Source organism: Elaeis guineensis, chromosome 5 (assembly GCF_000442705.2).
Source record: "Elaeis guineensis isolate ETL-2024a chromosome 5, EG11, whole genome shotgun sequence".
NCBI classification, from domain to species: Eukaryota; Viridiplantae; Streptophyta; class Magnoliopsida; order Arecales; family Arecaceae; genus Elaeis; species Elaeis guineensis.
The window spans coordinates 93,372,109-93,396,204 of NC_025997.2; the positions used below are offsets into that span (position 1 = coordinate 93,372,109).

Below are 24,096 nucleotides of genomic sequence, written 5' to 3' on the forward strand. Positions count from 1 at the left end.
ATCAGCTCTTTCAAATGACAATTAACTTGAATCATTTCAGATTGATAGTCTAATAATATCCATTACAACTGAATCCATATAAAAATGTTTCTGATTACATGTCCTATGGGTCTTCTTTTGATTTTCTGAACAGTAGGATGAAGGAAGATTTTGCCGTTCAAAATTTGAGATTCCAATTAAAAATAAAAATAATGGAAAAGTGCTTCTGTTCCACTCTTCTCATTACCATATTGTATGGCCCTTACTTTAAGCACCACCCTGGTTCAAATGGGATGTCAGGCAAATGATCCATCAAATTAGAAAGCATATGACATACAACTATATAAAGCTTTTTCTTGGATGTACATAAATCCAACTGTAAGTTTGAAAAAATATTCAGGAAATTTACTACAACTTATTTCTCCATTTACCTGTCTGCAAGAAATCACAATGCCCTTTCTAAATCTATAGAATTTAACTTTGCAAGCATCATTATGAAACTATGTCAAGTTGGGTTCTTCAACCCAATCTTGCAAGTCATGACATAGCTTAACTAATTCACATGAGGCTTCCAAGAAGGCAAATGTGTGCAAGCAACCAAGACTTTAGAAAAGACGAAATTCTCAACACAGGCAACTATTGTGCAAGTATCATAGATTCATATATGATCAACAGAAAACAAACTTAAAAACAGTTTTAGAAACTTGATCTCTTTAACGACATGATAATTTTGATGTTTACTACTGGGACTTTCAAACGGTAGCAATATCTGAAACTGCTTAGCTCTAGGATACCTTGAGTATATTTGGCATTGCTTCTCCTTAAGAAAAACAGAAGAAGCTAGAACCTAGATTTCCTAGGGTATATTTGGTTAGCCATTAAAAAAGTATTTTTTTTGCTTTTTGATTTTTAAAAATTAAAAATCAAAAAGCAATGTTTGGTAGCATCATGAAAAGCAAAAAACAAAAATTAAAATAATCAAAATAATCGCTTTATATGCAAAGCAAAAATTTTTTGCTTTCCAAAACTTGCTTTTCTATTTTTTTTGCTCCCCCATATCTAAAACACCAAACCAAAAGGTAAAGAGCCCGAACCCTTCTCCCTCGTCGAGCTCTTCACCTCCCCACCCCCTTCTCTCTCTCTTCCTGAACCCTTGTCCTTCGTCGAGCTCTTCACCTGCCATCTCCAAATGTTGCTTTTTGCTTTATAGCAGCGTAGTTACCAAACATATTTTTTGCTTTTTTGCTTTTACTCAATAACAAAAATCAAAAAAAATAAAAAATATTTTTTAAAAATAAAAAATCAAAAAGTGTAACCAAACGCACCCTTAGCTTCTCCTAGAAGTGATTTTTTGCCTTTTTCTAACTGTAGAGGCACTTTTTCGATGATAATACTGAAACACACACATATATATATATATATATTTGAAAAGTACCTTTTTGCTTTAAAAGTCACAAAAGCACCTTTTTAAGCAATACCAAGCATGCTTTCGACCAGATTAGAGCTTTTCAAAACATAATCCAGAAAATGCAAAATCCTATGACATGCAAAGCTGCATTCGGCTTGTCCTTAGAAAAATGGCTTTGAGCTGTAGGAAGGGTAATCTAAACTATCATAGGATAAATGTAGATTCGGTTTGGAAGTTGGATTTGGTGGGACTTTTATTTGTAATGCCTTATGGAGTTAAATGCGATGGCTTAGGATATTGTGTGAGGCATATCCTTACCATCCTAGGAAAAGAGAGTCGCCTGTGCATGTAAGTCTCCCAGTGGGTTGAAGTCTCACTGAAATGGGATTATCATTATGTTGATCCATATCAATATAGATGGATGTGGATGGTCATAAATAGAGAGAATAGATCTGACACATATATTATAAGTTTGTGTCAGCTATCTCCCTTCTCCATATATACATTTCCACCATGCTTCCATGTGAAAACTTGAACCCGAGAAGGTTCTACAACTGGTAGCAAAGCCTAAGAGGGGCTTTTTAACACAATGGTGATGGCAAATCTCTAATGTGATGGTGATTGTGGAAGCAAGCGATTGTCAAGCTCCAAATCTAGAACATAACACAGTCATGCTATCGAGGGATGTTGCCCTCGATAACACGAAGTCCAGCAATCATAATCCACTAAAATCCATCACAAATAAAATATAATAAGATGTTCAATTCGATCATCATCAAGTAATAAATCAAGAATGGTTCAAAACATCTAGATCCAAAATCAAATATCAAACCCAAGTCATAAAATTCATAAATAGTTAGCTACAAGTCTACGGTCATCCAATAAACTAAGTTTGAGCTACAAAATTTTCAACTTTGTTACGTAGACCCCCAAGCCTACATCCTTCATTGTTTCTAACATTAGTCCTTTAAAAAAAGATAAAGAGATGTGAACTACACCAGCTCAGGAAGTAAAACATACGCTTCCTTACTGGATCAAACATAATTTTTTTTTATGATGATGCAATATTTAAAAAATAACAGATATTATAAAAATAAAGTATTTCATAGAACATATAATAAAATGAGTCATAAAAGCAATCATACATATATAAATCATAAACATTTCATAAATATGATTCCCAAATCATTCTTGTTATGTATTCATATAATAGTTTAAAATATTGCTCTTAGATATTCATGCTACGGTCACTTTATATCCATGACAGGATCAGTATTTTTAATCAACAAAGTTCTTGTTTCGTATGCCAACTTTATACTCGCTCGTAGGACCTATGTTCTTATGGATGCTAGCTCCAAGTGCTGACCTTCTCAGTTCTATAGATTTATTCATAGCTATCTGAGAGCCTTTGAAATTTTTATATCTTTTTCTTAGCTTTTGAAATCTTTATATCTTTTTCTTAAAATATACATATACGTAGATAAAAAAATAATAAAATTCATATTTTATAAACATATCATTTTCATAAAACATATTCAATTGGATCACTTGCCACAATAAAACATACTTTTTATATTTTATATGCTAATTCTTATTTTATGAAAAATATGACTTTATTACCAACAAATCATTTGCATAGAAAATATGGTAATTTGAAAATGAATAAGGAGTGTAAAATCTACTTATCTCTTCGTCCTAGATCTTTAGACTTCGTTAGAAAAATCATGTGATCCTATTTAAAATATTAAATCATAATAAATTTTTATTCAATAAAATTCAATAATAATGAAAGAAGATGGTTGACCAGGTGATTGATCTAATAGACCATCCAGATCCCAAATTGATTTGAGGTCATCTTGTTGGAGTTAACATAGATCCCTAGAAGAGGAAGTTATAGCTCAATGTTGGAGTCCTTAGGTCTTCTTAGAAAGAGAAAGTGGATGAGAGAAAGTCCAGAGAGAATGAGTTTTCTTTTGATTTCTTTTATTTTATTTTTTTCAAGAGAAGAAAAGTAGGAGGAGAGAAAAATACTAGAGGGATGGATCTTCTCTCTCTCTCTCCTCTACTTTTGTTTTCCTTTTCTTCTTCTTTTCTTTTCTTCCTTTTCTTGATTGAATAGGAGAGGAATAGGGTTAGTGGCTGGTGGCCGAAACATCGATAGCAAGCAATCGATGGTGAGCAGTGATGGACAGTCGACGGCGGTAGCTGTCGATGAGAAATCATGGGAAAGAGCTCGAAAAGAAGGGCATCCAACCCCTTTTTTATCTTTCCAACCATTGGTCGGTCATCGACGGCCATGGCACCATTATGGAGAGTCATGGGGAGGTCGAGATACTCGGCCTAGGGCTCGACTGCAAGAGATGGCGACATCGATGGCTCCCAAAAAAGAAAAGAACTTGGCTAAAAATAGGGGATGAGGTGGAACTCTCTTTCTATGAATTTCTGGCGAAACCAACAATCGATGGCGGTGCGCAAGGCCGTGGGAAGAAAGGAAAGAAAGAGAGGAGGTGAGATCATGGTTTTACCTCGACTCTGGTGGTGCCAATAGCTCTGATTTCTAGCAGGCGTAAGCATGAGAGGCCGCGAATCCAAAGAGAGAAAAGAGAGAGAGAGAGAGAGGCGCAACGATCACCAATCGAGGACCTTAGAGGGGAGAGGGATTTATTTATGGAGAACCCTAGGGTCCCGATGGTCCTAGGACTCCTATTCTTTCCAAGATTTAGCAGAGAAGAAGACTCCATCGGGATTTATTTATAAAGAATGCTAGGGCTCCGATGGTCCTAGGACTCCTATTCTTTTCAAGATTCACCAGAGAAGAAGACTCCATCGGGAGTCTTCTTCCCACCCTTTCTCTTTTTTTCTTTTCTTTTGGCCACTTTAAGATACGTGCAGCTGATCCAATTAGACCAACTTAGCACAATGATGCCATATAAATCAAAGATCGTTGGCAAGCACTCATTCAATTGTATATAGGTTAAATAGAAGATGCGTGGATGCAAATACAGATTGGTGGATCCAGCCACAATTGTGGAAGTTTGATTTTAGAAACTTCAAGCACTAGAAGATGAAAATGTAGTGTTTCTTCTCATCTAAAAGCTAATGGATGTGATTGAGCACACCTATAGCAAGGTGGAAAACAAAAAGGAATCTGTGATGTTCCCTAAGGTGTAGGAGATGTTACAATTAAACCAAAAGAAATAGCAAAGAAGCCTTTTCTACCATATGTAGATGAGTTGATCTTTGAGAAGATTCTGATAGTAAGAATGGCAAGAGAAGCATAAGGATTTTGAAAAAGACATATGGAGAAGTCCAAAAATAATCGAAGAAAGCTAGATCAAATCATTGATAAGATGGCAATTATGATCATGGTGATAAAACAGCTTGCAGTGATAAATCTCATGTCAAGCTGACATGTTCAAGTAATAATCCCAATTTCAAATATGCTGTGTTATGACATATTTGAGGCTGTACAAGATAAGGAAGTGGTACAAGCTATGGATTGTGCAGATTGGTTGATTGACAAGAGCAAGGAGGCTACAGTGGGAGATGATGATGCTCAAATAAAAGCAGCTCCTTCAAATCTGATTGTGTGAGCATAATGAAAGGCTAGATAAATATGTAGCATGTGTGCAAAGAAGAAATACAAGAACATATAAGGCTTGATTATCTTCATCAAGGATGAAACAAAAGGGGTATTCTATGAACGACACTAATCTATGGGAGATTGATGTACAAATCCAAGTCGGTGTGCTTGGGATATATGATTCAACTTCTCCAATGGATGAAGGTGTCTAAAGTGATCAAGTGACATCAAAGGCATATAGCTGGTATATGAAGATTTGAAGTTCATGAGTATGGATGGTCCATATTGATTGCAAGGGCATTGGTCATTCAGCAACATCTCATGTACGAATAATTACAACAACAAAAATGGCAATCATATTTGTGGCTTTTCATGGAATCACATTAAAGGAGAATGTTGAGTGTGATACAAATATACTATTGCAGGATAGGTTAAGATTGAGTTCAAGAGTTGGATTTAGTGATAAGTTTATTTGAAATGTCTTATGGAGTCAGTGTTGGCTCAAGTAAGATGTGGTTGTGTGACGTACATCCTCATATAGACTAGAAAAAGAGAGTTGGCTCTGCATGTAACTTTCTAGAGGGTTTGAAATCTTATTAAATCAGTCTTGGTATCTTACCATGAATTATCATGGCATAGTAGTTAAAGCGAAACCACCAAGAATCCATTATCGTATTAGAGTGTAGCATAGGTTGAAAGCTGGTTGATGTATAGAGAATTTATTCCATGAAAGAATACTCTAACCTGTATTATCTCTCTCTTCTCCTCCCTACCATCCTCTCAGCATTCTCCACCATGCTTCCATGATAACTTGAACATGAGCAGGTTCAATATGACCCTAATCTACTTCTGTAATATGAGAAAATAGCTTTGTCGAAATAAGCTGTGTAGCATAAAATTATCCAGGGTAATGCCGACTATTCTCAGCATCTAGATCATGCTCCAAAGAAAACCAGCCTAACTCCAACACAAATTGTGGCATATAAGCAGTTCCTGTAAAATGAATATCCTCCTAACAGCAGATTTCTTCAAGTTTTTTCATGATTTCTTTCCAGATTTATTTGTAAGATTTATAAGTCTGCCATTTCCATAACTGCAAGGGCTTAGTATAAATATCAAAAAATTGCGGTCATGATCATCAGGAACGTAAACACGAAAGGATATACGAGGCTACTTTGTTTGTAATTTACATCTGAAGATGGACAGAACACCTTTTATATGCATGTTTAACTCCAACAACCAAATGATTTTTGTTGAATATTGTAGTGTTGTAATAGCAAACAAGTCACCATGAGAAACATAATTCACCATATCAACAAGTCAAAGAAAAAGCCTTATATGTAACTGTAGGCCCCTCTATTATTTGGATTAATTGGAACAGAATTGATGGCCCTGATAGCTCTGACTTTTTTGCTTGGATGGATCTTTCTTTGAGGATGATATTACAGATGCAGTTTTGAATCCTGGTGGAGATAAAGCTTGTGATTTTCATGCACTCATTTCTTTCAGACCTTCAGGGAACTTACGAAAATTTACCATATTCACTCTTCGAGGAACTCTACGCTGGTCAATCAGACTGCAGAGGCTCAATTATGCTTGTCTAGCCCCTATACCAAGAAAGAAAGTGTCAGTTCTCCAAGAAGTGCATGGTTATTTGTCTATGCAGCAACATTTCAAGATGGTCTCCAAAGTCCTTGCTTAAAGACTAGCCCCTTTCCTCGAGCTTCTTGCTCACTCGGCTCAGCTTGATTTCATTAAGGATTAATTTGATTTATCCTGGACAGTTTTCTCTGTGATACCAGCATTATCATTTATCAGCCATTGCAAAAGGAGCGAAGATGGTATCCCTTATAAGCCTGACTTTGACAAAGCTGTCAATCTACTCAACTGGGATTTCATACTTGTAAACTCTGAAGAATAAATGTTTTTCCAATGCTCGGTGTGGATGCACCAAGCAAATTATCTCTGGTTAAAAAGTAGTTGTATTCTAAAAGAGACCCTTGGTAATTGAGTCAAGTGCAAAGAGGGCAGACAAAAAGGTGAACCTCTCTTCCCCTTCTAATTGTCCTTGTTGTTGACTCTTTTAGCAGGATCCACCTCTGGGCCAGCAAACAAAACTTAATCCAAGGTCTTGGTGACAAACTCTTGATGGGGGAACTCAGAAATTTAGAATTTCCAGATGACACGTTGTTTTTTCTATGGGCAATAGGGATCAAATAACCTATCTCAAATTTATGCTGTACCGCTTTCAATTGTATCAGGTTTAAAAGTAACTTCAACAGAAAGTATGTAATCGTTTCTTGCAAACACTTAGCAAAGAGGCAGGGAATTCAGTGTTTTATTCAACATCAAGTGAGATTAACTTTCTCTCACCGACTTTAGCACTCCACTAAGTGATAAACCCTTCAACAAACAGGATGGGTAACCAGTGGAAAGTGACAGCTTCTCTCCATTTGGAAGCAAACTCGCTCTGATTATCTCCTTACTCCCCACATTCCCTTCCTATTCCATGTCAACCTTTAGCCTATCTGACTGGGTCGTCAAACAATTGGATTCCTTTTGACAAGCCTTCATTTGGAAAGGAAGGCAGCAATGAATTAGGTTCTCCTGTTTAATCAGCTGGGAAGTTGTTTTTATGCCTAAATCTGAGAGATGACTAGGCATTAAGAATCCTAAAGCTATGAGCAAGGCCTTCTAGCTAAGTGATGTTGGATATTCCTGTGGGACTGGGACTATTAGGAACTGTTTAGATCTTCATATTTTAGGCCTAGCAGATTCAACTCCACTTTCAGAGGTTTCAGTCCTCAAGCCTCTTTTGTGCTGCACCGAATCATCAAGTCCCTCTCCCCCTTCTAGAATTGCATTGGTTATAGCTTGGGCAATGGTAACTCCAACCTGTTCAAGAAGACACATGGCTTTCCACTTTTGCTCGATCCATATCCAAGTCACAGTCACGTGGCGTAGTCCAGAACATGAATAAGAAATTTTCTCATACATGCAGCATAGTCCAAAAAATTTTAAGAACTTTCCATCTACAGTGCTTTATGCTTATACCATTTAAACTTTTAACTAGTCAAATGTGATCAGCAAACTTGGAATGTTGAAGAGAACATAAGTGACTACAGTATCATGGATCTTCTCCCTACAGCATATCATGTCATTTTGAAAAAGAACAAATACATTAAAAAATAACTGGTATTTTCCTATTAACTTCCACAGAAAAGCCATTCCAGAATTTCAAGATTAAGCCAGAACCTGCAAAAGATTGTGGCAAAATCTTTTCCTTCTCCTTGTACATGCTATTTCGTGCTTCATGCTGTATGAAATCATTTCAGATGTTAGTAACACTAATCACCAAGGAGCATCAGCACATTGTCACACCCAGGCTACCCTATGTCTAATCTAAAACCTTGCTAATGTGCTATTGCATGTTCTCCTCTAGTAAACTTATCCTGATATATGTACCAACAATGCAAAACATTTTTCAAATTCCAGGAGGTGGTAGATCAACTGCAATAAATCCTGAGAAGAATCCATCAATTATGAGAACATCTGAATGCATCCTACATGCAATCGATTCCCATATACAGAGCCAAGTCAGATATAGAGAATATTCGAAAATTTCTCACTGCCTTCATTTATGTAGTTTAAGGGCATTTTGTTAGTTCTAAGGATCCTATTATATATACCTTCCATTATAAGAGGGGCTTAGTGTGATCTTAATGTCTTCTAGGCCCATCATTGAGATTATAGATCAACTTTATCTATGTTCTCAAGGTCCGTGATTTAAATTGTAGAGGATCTAAGTTGTCCAATACAGATTAAATAAGGATGATCCACATCCTGATTTCTCAGAAAAGAAGAGATACAACCTCTCCTCTAGCTTACAGACTGAAGGGCACTGTCCATCCACTAATTGATGAATAAAAGATCTGAGAAAAGGAAAAAGAGCGGAATTGTAGGAAAATAATGGAAGAAAGGAGAAAAATGTAAAAGAGATATATGGGAGCCACCTGACTTTTCTGGCCAAGATCTCCTCTCTCTCTCTCTCTCTCTCTCTCTCTCGCTTGCTCGCTCTCTCTCATGTGTTGGTAATTGATTTTTATGGTCCATAAAATCGATTTTCTGACATGGTCGATGTTGCGATATACGAAGATAGGAAAGGAGTTTTTTGAAAACTTAATGTGATAATCCGGCCTGTTGGGCCTAAAGCCCATCCAAAAAAAAAAAAAAAAGGGGAAGAAGACTCCCAATCGGAGCCTTCTCCTTTCTCGATTTCGATTGAAAATTGGAGTCCTAAAGCCATTGAAGGACCCTAGGATGAGCCCTATAAGAACCCCCCTCCTCTCCTCTGTGAGAGGACATAACAATCACCGACGATCGCCGGTATTTCTTCTCCGATTTTTCCGACTGAAGCCGCAGCCCCTTGATTCGTGCTCGCCGCGATTTCTCACCGGCGGGGTCACCGAAGGCTGAGGTAAGCCTTTCTTCCTCTTCCTCTCTCCTCTCCTTTTTTCGTGCCTCTGTGCACAACTGCCGGTGACGGGTGTCGCCGGATTTCGTCAGAGAAAAGACCCCCCCTGTTTGGTCTCTTCTTCTCTTTGATTTTCCAGTGCTGGCGATCACTGCCGACCGCCGGCCTTGGCCTCTCCGAACTCGAGAGGGTTGCCCCCTGCCTCCGGCCTTCGCCGTACCGACTGCAGTCCGATCGACCGGTCAAAGGGAGGGGACCTGTCGGTCCCCTGTTTCGGCCAGGGAAGACCACGAGAAGAAAAAAAAAAGAAAAAGGAAGGAAAAAAAAGAAAAAGAGAAAAAAAAAAGAAAAAGGAAGGAAAAAGAAAAAGAAAAAAAAGGAGAGAGAGAAATAGAAGGAGAGAGAGAGACTTTCTCTCCCTGCTCTCTCTCTTGGATTTTTTTTAGGATTGATGGATTTTAAAAATAATAATAATAGTAGTAGTAATAATAATAATAATAATAATAAAATACAAGAAGAGTTTTCATGGATCAATTCAAAAATCCTAGATGCTGTCATCTAGTCGATCCATGTGAGGACATTGGATTTTAAGAATTTTTATTTTTTAATTTGATGAAATCTTGATCAAAAATATGATATTTGACGTACCAGGTTCAGAGAAGGATTTTCAAGATTTCTAAGATCCCTAGTTTGGATTTTCTTTTGAGGTAAGTAGTGTTTTACTTTTATTGAATTTATCTGATAAATTATAAATTTAAATTATATTAATTCATGGTATGCTTGTGATTGAAAATATTTGTTGAAATTAATTGTGATTAAAAATAATTGTTGAAAATTATTTATGATTGAAGATATTTGTTGAAAATTATTATGATGACGTATGATCATAAAGAATGATATAATTGATTTACTCGAATATCACTTATTTATATTATTATCGAAATAATATATGAATTGGAAGATGATATGAATTGACAACCTGGCTATGTAAAAGATCCCGCTAATGGGGGCATATACGTTGGCAAATAATTTATCCTGAAGATTTATGTCGCCAGCGAGACCAGCGACAAACCGCCAGCGAGACCAGCGGGTTCGAAGAATTTTGCTGCCAGATGATTCGCAGCCTACCGCAAGAAGATACGCGGTATTATGACCCTGCCACAGAAAAAATATGGTCATAGTTCATGGTTGGTAAAAAGAACTTAAGAAATTTGATGAATTTAAGATGATAAGCATAAATTTGAAATTATGATGAATTGAAATTTTATATATGATTGATAGTGTGATGAATTAAATTATGAATTCATGAATTTACATATTGATTTTGTTATTATCAGTAAACCGATATGTACAGTATTATTGTCTGATTTATTCAGTTAAAGGTATATACTGCTTACTGAGCTATTTAGCTCATGATGAGTTTTATATTTTTTCTTTACAGATCTAGAAAATTAGCATGATGCGGGATTTCGGTTGGGAGAGCGATTAGAGATGGAATTAGTTTATTTGATTTAGAATTTTCTCAGAATTGATGCAAGATTTTTATTTTAAGTATTAACTTTATCAGATAATTATTTTTCTTTTTGACACTGAGTTTTGATTTATTATTTAAACTAAGGTTTGATCATTAAAAATTGAAATTTATTTAACTTTATGTGTATAATATCATGATGAGATGCCTTGCATGCTTATAAGAAAAGTTTTTTATGAGTATGCGGTGGTTGCCATGATTTTTGACTTACAATCTAGGGTCGGGGGCGTAATAATTTATATGATATCAGAGCATAAGTAGATAGATAAAGACATGTAGAATAGAATGAGCGAGTGATGGATAGATATTAGAAAATTTGAGAGGTTAGTTATGATGATTATGATCTGACCTGTCTTAAGTAAGTTTATAACTTTATTAAGGATAAGTTATCATCCCAAATTTGTCATAGGTCAATACGCCTCCACGATGAATGAAGAATACTCAAGGAGCGATAGGAGGGACATCAAATTCACTTGGTAATAACACTCCCCAATTGAATAGCAGCACATCTCAGCAGGAGAGAATCATTGACCCTACTGGAAATACTTCGACAGTACAGGAAGAGCCGAACATGACTCAATTAATGCAAACTCTGATTGGAGTAGTACAAACACAGCAACAGTTACTTCAACAACAACATACGCAGCCACGTCAGCATCCTCCATCGACATCTGGACATGAAGAACATCTGATGCAGAGAAACAACATCGTCGAGTTTAAAAAGCTGGCTCCTCCAGCCTTCAAAGGGACCATCGAGCCACTGGAAGCTGACAACTGGATTATGAAGATGGAGAAGTCATTCACCGTGCAAGAATGCCACGATGATGAGAAGATCCGCTACACAACATATCTGTTACAAGGTAAGGCATACAACTGGTGGCGTATACTTGAACAAAAATATGAACACGATAGGATACCACTCACTTGGGAGAGATTTCGAGATGAATTCTTTGACAAGTACTTTCCTCGAAGTGTCAGAATACAGAAAGAGCAAGAGTTCATTCATTTGAAACAAGGAAACAGATCCATTGTAGAGTATGAAGCTAAATTCATGGAGTTAGCCAAGTTTGTTTCAAGATTAATTGAAATTGAGCAAAATAGAGTACATAAATTTGAAATGGGACTGAAGACGAAAATTAGAAAATAAGTTGTACCCTATGAGTTAACTACTTATGTCTCAATTATGAATAAAGCTCTAATAATTGAAAAAAAAGTTAGTAAAGCACATGCGGAGAGAGAACGAAATAAGAAGAAGAGAAATAGGTTTGGTGGAACTCAAGGACGAAATCAGAACAATAAGGGTCCAGCAAAGAAGCCAGCAAATGATAAGAATCGTGAGAATGAGACGGCTAGATATTTGAGATGTGGCCAAAGAGAGCATGAGTCTTCTAATTGTCCATGAAATACTGGTTCTTGTTTTAGCTGTGGACAGAAAGGACACAAAATTGCAGATTGCCCCCAGAAGAATGAGAATAGATCCACACAAACAAAGGATGAAGGTCAAAAGCTGAAAACTCAAGGAAGGATCTATGCACTCACACAACAGAATGCTCAGGCCTCTAATGCTGTGGTGACAGGTATCATTCCTGTATCTGGTATTTATGCTTCTGTTTTGTTTGATTTTGGTGGTACATACTCCTTTATCTACTACTTTTATTAGACAACATGATATAGTATGTGAACCTATGAAAACTAAATTATATGTTGAAACACCAGTAGGTGATATTTTGAGTACCAAAAATATGTGCAAGTCATGTAATATCAGAATAGGAGAAAGAAAATTACCGACAGATTTGGTGGTCCTAGATATGCATGATTTTGATGTCATTCTAGCAATGGATTGGCTTGCTACTTATCATGCCTCTGTGGATTATCATGGAAAGAGAGTGAACTTTCAAATACCGAGAGAATTAGCATTCAGTTTTGATGGAAGTATAGGAACCACCCCTCCACGTATTATTTCATTTGTGCAAGCTAGACAGATGCTAAGAAAGGGATGTAGAGATTATCTAGTATCAATAAAGAATACAGAATATGATGAATGGAGGTTACAGGATATTTTTATCGTAAATGAATTTTCGGATGTATTCATTGATGATTTACCCAAACTACCACCGGACAGAGAAATTGAATTTACTATTGAGTTGGCACTCAATGCCGGTCCAATTTCTAAAGCTCCTTATCAAATGACTCCCATGGAGTTGAAGAAGTTAAAAAATCAATTACAGGATTTGTTGGATAAAGGTTTTATAAGACCTAGTGTATCTCCTTGGGGAGCTTCAGTCTTGTTTATAAAAAAGAAAGATGGTAGTATGAGACTTTGCATCGACTATAGAGAGTTGAATAAGATCACTATCAGAAATAAGTACTTCTACCTCGAATCGATGATTTGTTTGATCAGCTGCAAGGTGCACAAGTTTTTTCTAAAATTGATCTTCATTCAGGATATCATCAATTAAAAATCAAAGCAGAGGACATACCAAAGACTGCATTTAGAACTCGTTATGGACATTATGAATTTTTAGTGATGCCATTTGGGTTAACCAATGCTCCAGCGGTCTTCATGGATTTAATGAACAGAATATTCAAATTCTATCTTGATAAATTTATTGTCGTATTTATTGATGATATCTTGATATATTCAAAAAGCAAATTGAAGCATGAAGAATATTTACGGTGTGTACTACAAATATTGAGGAAAGAAAAGCTTTATGCCAAATTAAAGAAGTGTGAATTTTGGTTGGATAAAATAGTCTTTTTAAGACACATCATGTTTAAAGATGGAATTTCTGTGAATCCAACAAAAGTAGAAGCTGTGATGCAGTGGAACAGACCTACAAATATTTTCAAAATTCGGAGCTTTCTGGGAATGGCAGGTTATTACAGATGATTTGTAGAAGGATTCTCCCGCATAGCTGTACCTTTGACTCGTCTTACTCAGAAAGAGGTTAAATTCGAGTGGACCGAGGATTGTGAACAGAGTTTTCAAGAGTTAAAACAACGATTAGTTTCAGCCCTTATCCTTACTATACCAACAGAAAATGAAAGATTCACAATATATAGTGATGCATCTAAAAAGGGACTTGGCTGTGTATTGATGCAACATGGTAAGGTAGTGGCTTACGCCTCAAGATAATTGAAACCATATGAACAGAATTATCCGACACATGATTTGGAGTTAGCTGCAGTGATTTTTGCCCTAAAATTTTGGAGACATCATTTATACGATGCGCAGTGTGAAGTGTTTACTGATCATAAGAGTTTGAAGTATATTTTTACGCAGAAGGAATTAAACATGAGACAGAGAAGGTGGTTAGAACAGTTAAAAGATTATGATTTAATAATTCATTATCATCCCAGAAAAGTTAATGTTGTTGCTGATGCCCTTAGTAGAAAATCCATAAGAAATTTGGCTATTTTAATCACACATCAAAACCAATTATTGGAGAATATAAGAAAACTAAAATTAGATATTCGAGTATATGACTCAACAGTACGATTAGCCAACATAAGAGTTCAGCCAACACTCATTGAAAGAATTATAGTCGTCCAGAATGGTGATCCACAATTAATGAAAATAAGGGATTTAGTGGAAGCTGGTGTTCAATCTGAATTCAAGATACATGATGATAGTTCGTTGAGATTCGAAAATAAAATTTGCATACCCAATGATTTGGTACTCAAACAAGAAATACTTCAGGAAGCCCATCAGATCGGTTATATAGTTCATCCGAGAGGCACTAAGATGTATAGAGACTTAAAGAAAATGTACTGGTGGAATAATATGAAGAGAGAGATCGCTCAATTTGTGGCTCGATGTTTGGTGTGTCAACAAGTTAAAGCTGAATATCAGAGACCTGCAGGATTACTTCAACCTCTCGATATTCCAGTATGGAAGTGAGAACATATCACTATGAATTTTGTAACTGGATTACCTAAGACTCCAAGTAAAAATGATGCAGCCTGGATGATTGTGGATCGATTGACAAAGTCTGCACATTTTCTATCAATTAGAGTTGGATTCACTTTGGAAAGACTAGCAAAATTATATATGAAAGAAATTATAAAGCTATATAGAATTCCAGTGACTATTGTATCGGATCGAGACACCAGATTTGTATCACAGTTTTGGAAGAATTTACACAAGGCATTGAGAACAAAATTAAACTTTAGTACAGCATTTCATCCACAGACTGATGACCAGTCAAAGAGAACTATTCAGATCTTAGAAGATATGTTGAGAACTTGTATTTTAGAATGAAAAGTTCATAGGATGAGCATCTACCTTTGATTGAGTTCACTTATAATAATAGTTATCAGGCTAGCATTGGTATAGCACCTTATGAAGCATTATATGGTAGAAGATGTCGATCACCGATTCACTGGGATGATGTTGGTGAGCGGAGAATATTGGGTTCCGAACTTATTCAACAAACAGTCGAAAAGATTCAATTAATTAAAGAACAACTTCGGACAGCACAAAGCAGACAGAAAAGTTATACAGATAATAGGAGACGAAAATTAGAATTTCAAATTGGTGACCATGTATTTCTCAAAGTGTCTCCTTCAAAAGGAATCTCAAGATTTGGCATTTGTGGCAAATTGAATCCTAAATATGTGGATCCGTTCGAGATTTTGGAAAGAATTGGTGAGGTGGCTTATAGACTTGCCTTACCACCTTCACTTGCCGGAGTACATGATGTTTTTCATATTTCTATGTTGAAGAAATATTTACCAGACCCAAGTCATATCATGAAACTTGAACCATTGCAAGCTAAAAACGATCTATCATATGAAGAATATCCTGTACGGATCATGGATCGTAAAAAACAAGTGCTAAGACGACGCATCATTCCATATGTGAAGATTCATTGGAGTAATCATGAGGAGAGAGAGGATATTTGGGAGCTTGAGGATGATATGAAGTCGAGATATCCATACTTATTTGAAAATGAAGGTACGTTAAATTTTGAAGACGAATTTTTTTTTAAGGGAGGTAGAATGTGATAACCCGGCCTGTTGGACCTAAAGCCCATTAAGCCCATCCAAAAAAAAAATAGGAGAAGAAGACTCTCGATCGGAGTCTTCTCCTTCCTCGGTTTCGATTGAAAATCGGAGTCCTAGGGCCATTGAAAGACCCTAGGATGAGCCCTATAAGAACCCCCTCCTCTCCTCTGTAAGAGGACATAGCAATCACCGACGATCGTCGGTATTTTCTCTCCGATTTCTCCGATTGAAGCCGCGGCCTCTTGATTCGTGCTTGCCACGATTTCTCACCGGTGGAGTCATCAGAGGCTGAGGTAAGCCTTTCTTCCTCTTCCTCTCTCTCTTTTTTTTCGTGCCTCTGTGCACAACTGCAGGTGATGGGTGTCGTCGGATTTCGTCGGAGAAGGGACCCCTCTGTTTGATCTCTTCTTCTCTTTGATTTTCCGGTGCCGGCGATCACTGCCGACCGTCGGCCTTGGCCTCTCCGAACTCGAGAGGGTTGCCCCCTGCCGCCGGCCTTCGCTATACCAACTGCGGTCCGGATGGCCGGTCAAAGGGAGGGGATCTGTCGGTCCCCTGTTTCGGCCAGGGAAGACCACGAGAAGAAAAAAAGAAAAAGGAAGGAAAAAAAGAAAAAGAGAAAAAGAAAAGAAAAGAAAAAGGAAGGAAAAAGAAGAAGAAAAAAAGGAGAGAGAGACTTTCTCTCTCTGCTCTCTCTCTTGAATTTTTTTTAGGATTGATGAATTTTAAAAATAATAATAATAGTAATAATAATAATAATAAAAATATAAGAAGAGTTTTCATGGATCAATCCAAAAATCCTAGACGCTGTCATCTAGTCGATCCATGTGAGGACATTAGATTTTAAGAATTTTTATTTTTTAATTTGATGAAATCTTGATCAAAAATATGATATTTGACGTACCAAGTTCAGAGAAGGATTTTCAAGATTTCTAGGATCTCTAGTTTGGATTTTCTTTTGAGGTAAGTAGTGTTTTACTTTTATTGAATTTATCTGATAAATTATAAATTTAAATTATATTAATTCATGACATGCTTGTGATTGAAAATATTTGTTGAAATTAATTGTGATTGAAAATAATTGTTAAAAATTATTTATGATTGAAGATATTTGTTGAAAATTATTATGATGATGTATGATCATAAAGAATGATATGATTGATTTACTCGAATATCACTTATTTATATTATTATCGAAATAATATATGAATTGAAAGATGATATGAATTGACAACCTGGCTATGTAAAGGATCCTGCTAATGGGGGCATATATGTTGGCAAATGATTTGTCCTGAGGATTTATCTCGCCAGCGAGACCAGCGACATGTCGCCAGCTAGACCAGCGACAAACCACCAGTGAGACTAACGATTCCGAAGGACTTTGTTGCCAGATGATTCGTAGCCTACCGCAAAAAGATACGCGGTATTATGACCCTGCCACAGGAAAAATATGCTCATAGTTCATGGTTGGTAAGAAAAACTTAAGAAATTTGATGAATTTAAGATGATAAGCATAAATTTGAAATTATGATGAATTAAAATTTTATATATGATTGATAGTGTGATGAATTAAATTATGAATTCATAAATTTACATATTAATTTTGTTATTATCAGTAAACCGATATGTACAGTATTATTGCCTGATTTATTCAGTTAAAGCTATACTCTGCTTACTGAGCTATTTAGCTCATGATGAGTTTTATATTTTTTCTTTACAGATCCAGAAAATTAGCATGATGGAGAATTTCGGTTGGGAGAGCGATTAGAGATGAAGTTAGTTTATTTGATTTAGGATTTTCTCAGAATTGATGCAAGATTTTTATTTTAAGTATTAACTTTGTCAGACAATTATTTTTCTTTTTGATATTGAGTTTTGATTTATTATTTGAACTAAGGTTTGATCAGTAAAAATTAAAATTTATTTAACTTTATGTGTATGATATCATGATGAGATGCCTTGCATGCTTATAAGAAAAGTTTTTTATGAGTATGCAGCGGTTGCCATAACCTTCGACTTACAATCTCGGATCGGAGGCATGATACTTAATGTAAGCCTCATCTTCTCTTCATCTTCCTGCCCTTTCTCCACTACACTTTTATTTCTTAGTTGATCTACCTCTTATGCTACACCAAGTCAAACTCGCATGTCAGGTGGAGGTGCATATCTATGCATCTGATCCTTATCTATGAATTTCTTCCCTTATAGCTGTATCCAAGTGTCATATCAATGCCCGTGCTTTAAGTGTCAGGTACAGATGCTTTACTTAGTTGACTAAATTGGAGGGTCTAGGTAACATAGCCTACCTCCATCTGCAGCTGAAGGACTTTTCTGTTGAGTACAATTTGTCATTTCAATTTGCTGACTTTTGATTATAGACCAAGAAAAATTCAGATCCAAGGAAGATAACTCATATCTAAATGTTATTTTGGTAAAGTATGGTTTGAGAAGATGGATTTGAAGACTAGCCGTCATTATGCATCCATGTATTAATTTGGCCAGCCCATTCTATTTTGTTGTCCTTAAATCTATGTTTAAGATTCCTTCTTCATCAGGTCAATCCGTAGCCTAACTTGCAATGTAATACGAGTCAAGTTTTCCCAATCAATGACTAAAAGTGCAACAAAATCAAGTACCAGTGCTTCAAGTTAAAAAGAATGAAGTATTATAAAGAAAATACAGGAGAGCATGGATAGGATCCAATGTTACATATGGAAGAAAGTAGGCGATGAATAGTAAATAATCAACTATCAAGAAGAGAAGCAAATGTTCCAAAAGAAAGAATGTACCGTGACACATTAGGTTGAGATGCATGCACACTGAGATATTTAAATTCTACAAAATGAACAAACCCTCTGAAAACTCTCCAAGAAAACAATCACTCGTCAGAAAAAAAGAAAAAGGGCACTTTTATAAATTGTCACATAGAGAAAAAGATATGAAGAATTCGAGGCTTTATTTGGATATATAAAATTAATGACTACTGACTCATACATTTTCAAGCTCACAGGCGAACCCTTTGACTTGGTCTTTCTAAATTGCATCCAAATCCAAGTCATTTATGTGTTTAATAAGTCTTCCACTGGTCTCAGTGTAAAGCAGTGTTATCAGATTCTCATGGGAATCATTTTCTTTCTGGAAAAAGAAAACCTTCAAAACATTCCAAAACCAACCTATAGGACAGAAGGATAATTAATTCTTATCATAGAAATAAGATTCTAGCATATCATATCTGACCAACAGAAGTTAAACCAATATTATACTCATGATGTTGCTTTGACATTAAGTGAAACCAGTTTTCACATAACCTTGACAGTTTTAGTAACCATACATATAGAATGAGGGTTAATTTTCAGTCAGTAGACCCATTTCCTCATCTCTTGCAAGAATTTGAGACTCCTTGAAGTTCCAGTCAACAATTTTACAAGGGGGCGTAAGAAGGAAAAGGTTAGAGTGAAATAAAGAATGCAACCTACGTCAAGATGTCTCATACTTTGACTTAAGGATTACAAATCTAATAAAAAGGCATAAGAAGCTGAGGAGCGCAGCACCACCAAGCACTGGAATCAATATAGCAAACTCTTGGGGAAGGAAGTACTTGTGTATGAAGTGATCCTCATCCACAAATGGCTAGAAGGAACCAAAGCATGAACTTGAGTCTATGAACTTTAAAACAATATAGAATCAAAAATAGAAGGCAGCCCACAAAACTGAGCAGAATGATGACCCAGAAGGTATAATAGGAGAAGATGGATAGGCTGATGGCGGATATCAGGATCCCAACTCCGTTATCTTCCATTACCACCCTCTGCACTATCAAGTTATAAATCCTTCTAACAACCTGATTAAAAGGATCAAATCAAACACGATACAAGAATCAAAATTAATGGATCCATGAACCTAAATTAAAGTTTGATTCATAAAGGGGTGAGACCGCCTTATCTATCAACTCTTATCACTCTCTCAGTATATAAAATTTATCCGACAACTCAAATATTCATAATCCAACAGAGTTCCCGAATCAAATAGCAACCAGAAGTATTCGAGTTGCCAGTCTTATATGCCACGCAAAAAAAAAAAAAAAAGAATCCTAATTAACTAAGATGGGTTTTTTCCGGTGGGATGCCTACCAAATCCCATTTTGTTACCACCAAATGGTTGATTAAAGAGAAGGGGAAGACAGTACCTTCGGAGAAAATCGCAAAAAAAGGGTAGGGACTTCCCCCGGGATGTCCTGTTGTTTTGACCAGCGTGGTCCGAAGAAGAGATTTCCACGGGAAGTTGAGAACGGTTCAGACTCGAGAATGAGATATCGAAAGTAATTGTTGGGTCGAATCTGTTCAGGTGGGAAACACACGGATCCGACTTGGTAAGGATAAGATGGGAGTGTAGATTCTGGATCTCGAACCCACCTACTTTTTTAGCTGGCAGCAGTGGTTGCCGGTGCTTGACCGGAAGAAACACTGCAAGGGGATGGTATTGGTCCATTCCCAAAAATACGACTCACTTTCGAAAATTGACAACATCTGGATCATTAAATATCTTATTAAATATTAATATATTACTGTAAGATTCTGGTTCGAGATGAGTACGGTCGGGATCAAACTTCTTTCGATTTGAAAGTTCAGCTTCAATCCGAGGAATGGAGCACCAAGAAAAATCTATAGGATATGTCCACTCCTACTGGAGGTTCTTTAGTGGAGAATTCTTAGATGCTTAAACCAGCCAAAATTGAAGAATAGTAGAGAAAAGAGTGAGAGAGCAAGAGCATGGGTGGCTCTTTCTCTAGAGTGAAACTTATTCTAGAGTCTTTTTAGTATCTCTTTATATAGAAATGGAGTTGTAGACTGTTATGCCTGAATCTGATAGGCTGTTAAATCCTAGTTTCCTAGGTTGTTGGGCTTTGATCTGATAGACCATTAGGATAGAAAATCCATCCACTAACCTATGAATTTGAGTTGTTAGTCGTGAGTGTTAGTTATGAATTTTGTCCACATTCTAAAAGTCGTTGAGAGATTTCAGTGAATTGTGCACATGGCTAAATAGATTGGTGGCTTAAGGTTAAGTACAAAGTCGAGGTTCCACCTCAGATATATTCATGTCCATGCTCAAGATTTTAGGGTGTTATTTTTCCTTCTGTCAATCATAGGACTTCATTTCCTATTGTTGGTAAGATCCCGACCATAAGGTTGGTAAATATCCGAGCCGAGGGTTAGGAAGAGACCGATGACAAAAAATCACTTCACTTTGATTTCTTGGATTTCTCCCAACATCCAAGATGATTTTGTTGAATCATCGGTGAGTGCTTGATTATAATCCGAGATGGAGAAGTTCGGTTCAGATGGCAAATAACCTCCAAAATACTTATCCCTCACTTTCAAGTCTAAAGTGGTGAAGAAGAAAGTAGTCAATCTCAAGATTGGTCTTTAGTTGCCGATTTGATCTTCTCTTCGGAGCATTTAATCATCAGCATTCGGTGAAGAAAATCTTGAGGTTTCATTAATGTGTTTCTTTGCAAGTCCCACCGCAATTGTGAGAGATGGGCAGCTTGAGGTGTTGTGATGTAATGATTTGAAAAAGAAGATCTAGAGATCAATTCCAGACACGTTATGGTTTGGCATGTGTCGGACGTCGATAGGCCCTATATTGTAGCTCATGAATTGGCTTACATGGCTCAATATAAAGGTCGTGCAATGAAGAGTCATATGATTCAATGTCCCTAATGCTAGCCATGTAGCAACATTGGGTGATTTAGGGATTTAATCTAGGCAGTTGGTTGTCAGTGTAAATAGGTCTTTTCCCTATCACTTTTTCTCTATTTTGCTATATCAAGTTTTTGTTTATTTTGCCAGTCGCTCTCCTACCATTGCAGCCATCGGAGGGAGGGTTTTCAGTTTCCATAGTCTTCTCTGGTGCCAGTGACCTCGAAATTTCATTTTTTGGTTGGTCCTTCCTTCTTGTTTTCCTTGTTTTTCTGCTAGTTTTCAATTTGGTTCCTTCTCTTTTTGGTTCAGTCCTTCTCTTCTTTTTCTCATTTTTTTAGTTCTATCAGTAGTTTCTTTTCTTTTAATGTCTTCCAACGATGGTGAGTATAGGGGGCGAAAACCGTCATGGCAACCAAAGTCCTCGTTTGCCACCTCCTTGGGCTTGGTCTGAGCATACTCCTTGGTTCACCCTCAAGACCAACTCATCATCTGGGTGCCGAATCTCCAACCATCGAAGCACAAGCAGTCTTGTGCATGGGTTCTATGATTTTTGGGGCCCGAGAAATGAAGAGACAAGCGTTATTGAGGATGACCTTAGAAGGTTTTGTGCTCAGTTCTCCATCCTCTTGGCCTTTCGGCTTGAAGTTCTTGGTTGGAAAGGTCGAGTTGCCAATGCCCCGATGGGACGAGGAGTCCTTCTGAGCCAGTCTTCGTCTTCCCCTCTGCCCCTTCATTAGCAACATCTTAGATTTTTATAGGATTCTTCCAACGCAGATCACCTCGAACTCTACTTCGATGGTCGTCATTTTTATTATTCTTTGTAACTGGCTTCACATCACCTCGAGGTGCTTGCTCTTCAGAGCATTGTATACTTTGAAGAAACATCCCCATGAAAGAGGATGGTAGTACTTCTCTCCCCAAATAGGATGTAAGTTTATTATCAGATTGCCCTCTTGGTCCATAATTGGAAAAGCCATATCTTCTTTGTATCCTCGAATCTACCTTGGGGATTCAATTGGACCTAGGGCGATCCTCATCTATCCTCGAATAAAGACAACTCAGTTCGTCCCAAGAACGAGGGGGATTACTAGAGTGTGCTCGATGGTGAGGTACCAAAACTAAAAGTGCTGGTGATTAAGCAGAACCTCTATGATGTTGGCATTAGTCTAGCATTACCTCGGGGTACGGTTGATATCTTTTCTGACTTAACAAATTTTTTTGATTATTGTTGGAACTTGAGCTAACCACTTTCTCTTCGATTTTACAGCAATGTGGCCTACTCTTGAGTCCATCAAGTAAGCACTCTAGAGAAAATTGGGCTCCTTGGGTTGGGGGGAGTCATCATCAAAAAAGCTGAAAAAGTCTCAACTGAGGACTCTTGTCCCAGCCCCTGTGCTATCTATAGGAACATCGACTATTGATCTGACAGAGATTGATGATGAGCCCATGGTGGTTGTGCCTCTATGATCTACTCCACCAACAACTCCAGAGTCGACTCAGGTTTCATCCCTACTTGCCAGATGGACTCCATCCCCACCTTCATTGTTGCTATCCCCTGAGGTGCCAACTAGGTCAGCTAGGTTTAAGACGGGCCCCTCCTCATCCAGGATTAAGGGCTTCAAAATCATCAGCTCACCTAGGAGCTCATGAAGATGACAGTGCTACCGATCGACTGGTTATAGAAGTATGCTTGTCCCTTGGACAAGGTCGTGGGTACTTTCTATGTGAGTCTCCTCAAGGTAAGTTATTCTGCTATTTATATTCATCTTCAATTTTGATCCATAGTCACGAACTTGTTTTTTCCATACAGTTGGCACATGATATCACTATCCTCAGTGAGGGCCTTATCAATTTTAATGGAGTAAAGCTATCGCTCGAAGAGAAGCTTCCAACATCCGAGGCCCAAGCAAAAGCTACCGAAGAGGCAAGGCAAGCCACTAAGGAGGCAAGGAAGGCGACCGCAGAGAAAACCTCCTGAGTTAGGTCAGAGCTCCTGACTGTTCAGGGGAAGGTTGAGGCCCTAGATGGCTTCATCACCATTGAGTGCTAGGCTATCAAGGCACATCGGCGGAGAGTCACCAAGCTTGAAGTAGTGGAGCTTAGGGAGGCACCAATCAAGGCTATCGAGAAAAGGGTGAAGTTGATCAAAGCCCAAGCCGAGGTAGAGCATGCAAAGGCGATCGCCAAAGCCAAGCTCAAAGCCATTGATGAGTTTAGGGCCTCAGAGGATTTTGAGAATGAGATCGCTGAAGGTTCCTCAATGGCCTACAAGTATGGCTTTGAGGCTTGCAAAAGGCGAGTGGCCTGGATGCTTCTTGGGTTAGATCTAAGTTGTCTCCAGCCCAAAGACAGTGATGATAAGGATGAGCCTGCAGTCAATGAGCCTTTTATCGAGCTTGCCATCAAGAA

At 37.3% G+C, this 24,096-nt stretch overlaps 1 long non-coding RNA gene across 1 annotated transcript; it reads right to left on the reverse strand.

Annotated features, from left to right (window-relative positions):
- Nucleotides 1-15: 15 nt before the first annotated feature.
- LOC114913096 (uncharacterized) lies at nucleotides 16-20,467 on the reverse strand. Its single transcript, XR_003799136.2, has 2 exons — nucleotides 20,169-20,467; nucleotides 16-258 (listed from the first exon to the last, which is right to left on the reverse strand). It is a non-coding gene; the product is annotated as an uncharacterized lncRNA (long non-coding RNA).
- Between the last annotated feature and the right edge of the window lie 3,629 nt (nucleotides 20,468-24,096).